The following is a 7,274-nucleotide window of genomic DNA, read 5'->3' as shown; positions in this document are numbered from 1 at the left end:
CCCTCTGAGCGAAGTCCAATCTGATAGTTCTCAGAAAATGAACTGTAACTTAGTGAATACTAATCATAAAAAAATTATACTTGTGTCTGAAAAAACGTTGAAATGTCAGGTTTTAAATCGTGTAAGTCAAATCAAAAACAAACATGCTGTGTTTATGTAATCTGTATGAAAAGAGAGCCATGTCAGAAGTCTGTGATTCAGCTCATTATCCTCTAATGCGGCCACGCCCACGGAGGGAGCGCTATTCAGACACAAATTCAGTCAATACATGCATTCATCGTCTCAATCATGTATTTATTGTCTTGAAAAGTGTTTTGAATAGCCATAGTTAGCTATCTCTGGCCTCTGTTAGTCCAGTTAGTTCCTGGATTGCCTATTCTTCTTTAACAGGCTTCTCAGGTGAGAAAATTTCATTTCATGATTATAGTGACCAAAATGATCACGGTTATCACAGAATCCTGTTCAAAAAGTAAATTCACCAAGTTTCATGTGGAAAACCAGCAAATAACAAATACAATTAGCATCAATATGTACTTTTTCTTTACACAAACATTAAAATAATAACATTAAAAATGATGGGCAGATTTTAAAGGAGTGTCTTACAACAATCTACAATGCACAAATAGAGTTTTGACAAAAAAAGTCACATATTTCAGCCTCTAAATCCTTTTTATAAAAGTCAAAAAAGATAAATTACTGACATTTATAATGCACATTAACCTTTATTATTAATAGTATGCGGTCCATGCAGCTTTACAGGGGGTATGGTTTATCTAAATGAGATGTAAATGAGCCCTATTGTCACTCCCAGCAGGTGAGAACAGGTGAGAACTGCAACTTTAGAGGCGTTTTTCTCCCTATAGAGCTTTCTTGAATGCCTACCTTCAAATGGCCACAACTTCTCCAAACATTATCAGCTTGGAAAGCTTGGAGACTACACTTTCAGAATCTGTGAATAACTCAAAATGCCCCTGAACCGACGTGTCCCTACTTTCCGTGACTGGTCACATATCTTAAAATATGTCAGAGCCATTGTTTTGTCTCAAGATGCACACCAGTAATGTTTTTTTCTAGTGTATGTTCATAAAAGCTTCTTAAATATCCTAATTGAACTAAGGCCTAATCCTGGCTTAGGCTAAGCCCTGTCTGTGAAACCGTGCCTAAAAGTACAATTGCAGGATATTTATATTAAGTACATAAATATGAAAATGCATTTGTAGTATACATAAAATAAATGTATTTAAAACACATTTTAGTATATTTATTTTACATTAGGGAATAGATTCAAAGCAACAGTCTTGGACACACAAAGCGTTATTAATTTATAAATATAAATAAGATATTAGAAATATACTATATAACAGAAATACCCATTTAAGTAACGTAAATTTTGTATGTTCTCAGTGCCTGTTTGAACAAATGTCCACAACTGGGTTTAGTGACCTTGCTCTTGTCAATACAGAAAAAGTTCAATGTTACAGAAGAACAGACCAGGCTGAAGCCAGCAGAGGCAACTCTGCACACTTCAATACCTAGCATATTTTTTCACCCAGAGACATAACAAATTTTTCCTATTTATTTCAGCCAAAGGCACTATCTCTATCTCCTGCCATTCCAACAGGATGAGGGGGAGGAGGAATGTATCAGCTCCCATGAGCCAATGTCCAGTGACTGCCACAGACAATGAGCTGGTGCCCACGTCTGTCCCAGACTCTCAGCCAGAGGCAATGTCCGTTCAATAACCAGCACCAGAAGCCACATCTGTTTCTGCTTCTAGGCCTATTGCGTCCTATCCTGTTCCTAGTCCAGAGCCTGTAGATACTGTATCTCCATTTTGCCCTTGTTCCAGGGTGGACTGTGACTATAATAATTGTACTTTAACAACATCGCTCATTAAGAAGAACTTTATTGACTTTATATTACAATGTTTTGTTTAACTTCATGTTTTGAAATCACAACATGAGCACTGTAGCAAATTAGCTCAAAAGGGAAATATGCATTATCAATAATATGTTATAATTAATTGTAGTGACACAGAGGTACCTTTGTTATATATATAAATATATATATATATAAATATATATATATATATATATATATATATATATAGCCTTTGTACATAGCCTATGCAAGTTTTTTTTTTTTTTTTTTTTTTTTTTTTCTTCAAAGGAGCTATTCAAGCCTAGTGTCAAGGATTTATTTATTTATTTATTTATTTTTTAGAGAGAGGTAGCCCTATATTTACAGAGAAGTATATTGTCTTAAAGCGTTGCTTTAATAATGATCGGATGATCGGATGTCAGAGAGATGGAAGTAACTTTTATTAATATTAATTGTTTCATGTTTCCAGTTCCCTTCGAGGAAATGTTTTAGGCAATGAGAATGAATAAGATCACTCACATAGATTTCATTTCATTTCTACAGCATCTTCATTATTATTTTCAGACTGCAGTACAGCACACAAAGTTTTCATTATGTCATTCATTTACACCGTCATTTAAATATCACAATGAAGTGTAGAACTGCCTCAAAGGGATTTCACTGAGGCTCTGAAAAGTGAATAGTTCACTTTTAGATTTAGCAGCTGCGCTGTCTCAAGGGTTCAAGTAATTGCCACTGCATCATGAAAAGTATTACATGGAGCAGCTACTTTAATGGGGGGGACTAAGGCTGTTTGTGATAGAATATTAACTTTCTGACTCTACTTTCTGAATACTGCACATTTGTATAATTACAAAAACAGTAAGCTTATGTTAGAATATTGTTAGAATGTTGTGAAAACATGCATGTTAGAATATTCTGAAAACAAGAATCCGAATGCTTACACACAAGGAAATTTTGAAAGACATAAGCTTCTAAGTGTGTAGGTACAGGAATATTACATGAAGAGATTTAAAAGTATACACGTATACACAATGAAAATTAATAGAAGTTCAGAGAATGAACACGGAATGAACTAAAAACACTTGTATCTCATTCAAGAGGAATAAAGATTAGTACAATGCTTATTTGGATAAAAAAGGTATCAAAATGACTCATTACACACAATTGTATAAAGGCACCCCACACGGGATTCAAACCCACAACCTCCAGGTCCAATGTCCATTTCTCAACTCATTGCGCCACTGTGCAGGTGAATGTTGGCACACCTGCCGAAGTTCATTAGTTCATGTGAAAATGAACTCAAAATGAAGAATTTTTATAAAACTGCACTGAATGTTATATTTAATAACTACTTTAGATCATTCTGCAGCTCATCATGCTGTAGCGCAATACAGAGCAGGAAGAGGAAAAACAGCAGAAAATGAACAAACATGAAACAGCTGGTTCAGAATTACGGGCGAAAATGAACTCAGAACTTATGTACATAAGCTTAGATGAAAATGAACACAGCATGAAACAAAAAGCATTTATTTCTAATCCAAGAGGCAGTAAAGGAATCAAAACACACTATTTCATAAAACCGCTCCACCTGGGATTCGAACCCACTATCTTGGGGTGCAGAGCTCATCAGATAACTGGCTTTACACATTGAGCTACTTGAGGATGCACATTCAACAATCTGTGGAAGAGAACTTTTAGTGTAAGAAAGAATTTACAAAAAAGCATTACTTAGCATGCTAACCATATTAGCATGCTAAGCTAACTTAATGCTAATGAAGCTCATGGTTAACTTGATAGCTGAAGAGCCACATTAAAGAGAATGACAACTGGTTAGCATGCTAAGCAATTAGCATGCTAAGCTAACTAGCATAAGACAACAAACACAAGCAAGGTCACATTCAGAGATGAATATCTTGGGAATGGTAGCGAATATCAAAAATCCATTCAGTCATTTCTGTGCGGCTCGGTCCAAAGATCACCTGAGCTGATTTTGGACAAAATTGGACAAAATTGTAGGAGGAGTAGTGAAAAAATGGAATACATTTAAGGAAAATGACAAATGACACATTGTCGGAATCGGCATAAGCCAGGGAATAAAATGACATAAAGCAGACAAATTTTGGATAATGTTTTCAAAAGTTATAAGCAATTTTGCAAAAATCATTATATCTGTGGAACACTAGGTGGCGCTGTGCTGAAACTTCTCATGTACCTTCAGGACACTCTGATGGTCATATGTACCAAATTTTGTGATGATATGTCAAATTGTTTAAAAGTTATTGCAATTTATGACAAAATTCAAAATGGCGGACACGTGGTTCATCCGATGTCACCAAGATCTTGATTTTCTAATAAAGTGTTCAAAAGTTATTGGCCAAAATAGCCATTTTTCAGATCTCATGACCTGTAGGTGGCGCTGTTCCCAAATTTGGCATGGAACCTCAGATCATGGTCTTGATCAAGTGTACCAATTTTAGTTTTGATTGCTCAAAGTTTGGCCGAGATACAGCCTCTATAGCAATTTTGGGTCAACCTTGTTAACTTCGTGACATCATAACTTTCGAACAAAGATGAATAAAAAAAATCTGTTCAGTCATTTCTGTGCGGCTCAGACCAAAGATCACTTGATCAAAGTTTGGACAAAATTTGACAAATTTTGAAGGAGGAGTAGCGAAAAAACGGAATACTGTACTTTTCAAAATGGCCACTACTGTACTGGGTGGAGACTTAATGTAAGTTATTGAATGTGATCAGTATGAAGAGAGGAATCAGTTGTATTGACATTCATTTTTCTGGAACAAAGGGTTCAAAAGTTATAACCTTTACAAAAGTGAATATTTGAACTGGTGGTGGCGCTATAGACTTAATCCTAGATACTCCAAAGTTGGTCAAATTACTTTTAATTACTATCACTACAAGCATGCCAAATTTGATAATTTTCCTTCTTATGGTTCATTGATTACCATACAGGGGGAAGAAGAATAACTACGAATTTGGACATAAAGGAATTGCATGTGATAGCTTCAGATTAGACCAGTTTTAGGCAGAATGCCTAGAACAGACACAAGTTCTGCATCTTTTCCTGCCACAGTACCTCATGCGGTCTGGGCATGTGTCACACTGAGTTTCGAACCCACGATGCAGAGCATTCGGGATCCGTGGTGTAACACATTGAGCTAATCAGCCATGCAAGTTCATCAGTATGCTAAGCAGAGGTTTCAGTGTGAGAAAGAGTTCACAAAAAAAAAAAAGCTTCATAGCATGTTAACCATATTAGTATGCAAAGTTATTTAATGCCAACTAAGTTTTGGTTAACCTGTTGACTGAAGACCACATTAGAAAGAATAGCAATAGTTTAGCATGCTAAGCAATTACTGTGCTAAGCTAACTAGCATAAGACAACAAACACAAGCAAGGTCACATTCAGAGATGAATATCTCGGAAATGGTAGTGAATATCAAAAATCTGTTCAGTCATTTCTGTGCGGCTTGGTCCAAAGATCATCTGAGCTGATTTTGGACAAAATTGACCAAAATTTGTAGGAGGAGTAGCGAAAAAACTGTTTTTCATTTACTTCAATATGGCAGACAGGTACATTTAAGGAAAATGGCAAATGATACATTGTCGGAATCGGCATAAGCCAGGGAATAAAATGACATGAAGCATACACATTTTGGAAAGTGTTTTCAAAAGTTATAAGCGTTTTTGAAATAATCATTACATCTGTGGAACAGTAGGTGGCGCTGTGCTGAAACTTCTCAGGTACCTTCACGACCTTCTAAAGGTCATACATACCAATTTTTGTGAAGATATGTCAAATTGTTTAAAAGATATCGCAATTTATGACAAAATTCAAAATGGCGGACACGTGATACATCCAATATTGACAGAATCGTCGGAAAGATAATCTGATCAAAGATTGGACAAAATTGGACAAATTTTGAAGGAGGAGAAGCGAAAAAAACAAATACTGTACTTTTCAAAATGGCCACTACTGTAATGGGTGGAGACTTAATGTAAGAAGTTGAATAGCATCAGCATGAAGAGACGAATCAGATGAACTAAATTTAATTTTTCTATGACAAACAGTTCAAATGTTAAAACCGTTAGAATGTTGAAATTTTGAACTGGTGGTGGCGCTATAGAGTTGGTTCTAGAGACTCCAAATTTGGTCCAATCACTATTCATGAGCATCTCTACAACTGTGCCAAATTTCATCATTTTCTCATGTTCCGTTGATAGGGCTGCCATAGACTCCCATTCGGGAGGAAGAATAATAATAATAAAAGGGAAAACGTACAATTACAATAGGGGCTACAGCCCCTTCGGGGCTTGGCCCCTAATTACACTGTTGACCCATCCCTTACCGCTTACCCCTACCCTTAAACCTACCCATACCACCAAAGCTTTCCCTAACCTTACCCGTATCCCACCTCAATGGCAGCAAAAGTGTTTTGCAATTCAATATGAACCTAATAAGTACATTGTACTTATTTTTGATGTCAGTACATAGTAGTTAAAGGTGCCCTAGAACTTTTTAAAAAAAGATGTAATATAAGTCTAAGTTGTCCCCTGAATGTGTCTGTGAAGTTTCAGCTCAAAATACCCCATAGACTTTTTTTTTTTTTTTAATTTTTAACTGCCTATTTTAGGGCATAATTAGAAATGAGCCGTTTCAGGGTGTGTGGCACTTTAAATCTCGTGCTCCATGCCCCAAGAGCTCGCGCTTGCCTTAAACAACATAAAATCAAAATGGATCTTTACAAAGTGTTCGTCATGCAGCATGTCTAATCGCATAAGTACAGTGTTTATTTTGATGTTTACATTGATTCTGAATGAGTTTGAGGCTATGCTCCGTGGCTAACAGCTAATGCTACACTGTTGGAGAGATTTATAAAGAATGAAGTTGTGTTTATGCATTATACAGACTGCAAGTGTTTAAAAATTAAAATAGCGATGGCTCTTGTCTCAGGGAATACAGTAAGAAACGATGGTAACTTTAACCACATTTAACAGTACATTAGCAACATGCTAACAAAACATTTAGAAAGACAATTTACAAATATCACTAAAAAGATCATGTGATCATGAATCATGTCAGTTATTATTGCTCCATCTGCCATTTTTTGCTATTGTCCTTGCTTGCTTACCTAGTCTGTTGATTCAGCTGTGCACATCCAGACGTTCTGCCCTTGTCTAATGCCTTTCATAATGTTGAGAACATGGGCTGGCATATGCAAATATTGGGGGTGTACACGCCGACTGTTATGTAACAGTCGGTGTTATGTTGAGATTCGCCTGTTCTTCGGAGGTCTTTTAAACAAATAAGATTTATATAAGAAGGAGGAAACAATGGAGTTTGAGACTCACTGTATGTCTTTTCCATGTAC

This window comes from Chanodichthys erythropterus, chromosome 13 (genome assembly GCF_024489055.1).
Source record: "Chanodichthys erythropterus isolate Z2021 chromosome 13, ASM2448905v1, whole genome shotgun sequence".
NCBI lineage: Eukaryota > Metazoa > Chordata > Actinopteri > Cypriniformes > Xenocyprididae > Chanodichthys > Chanodichthys erythropterus.
The sequence above is the reverse complement of the archived record's forward strand: the minus strand, read 5'-3'. Positions refer to the sequence as shown.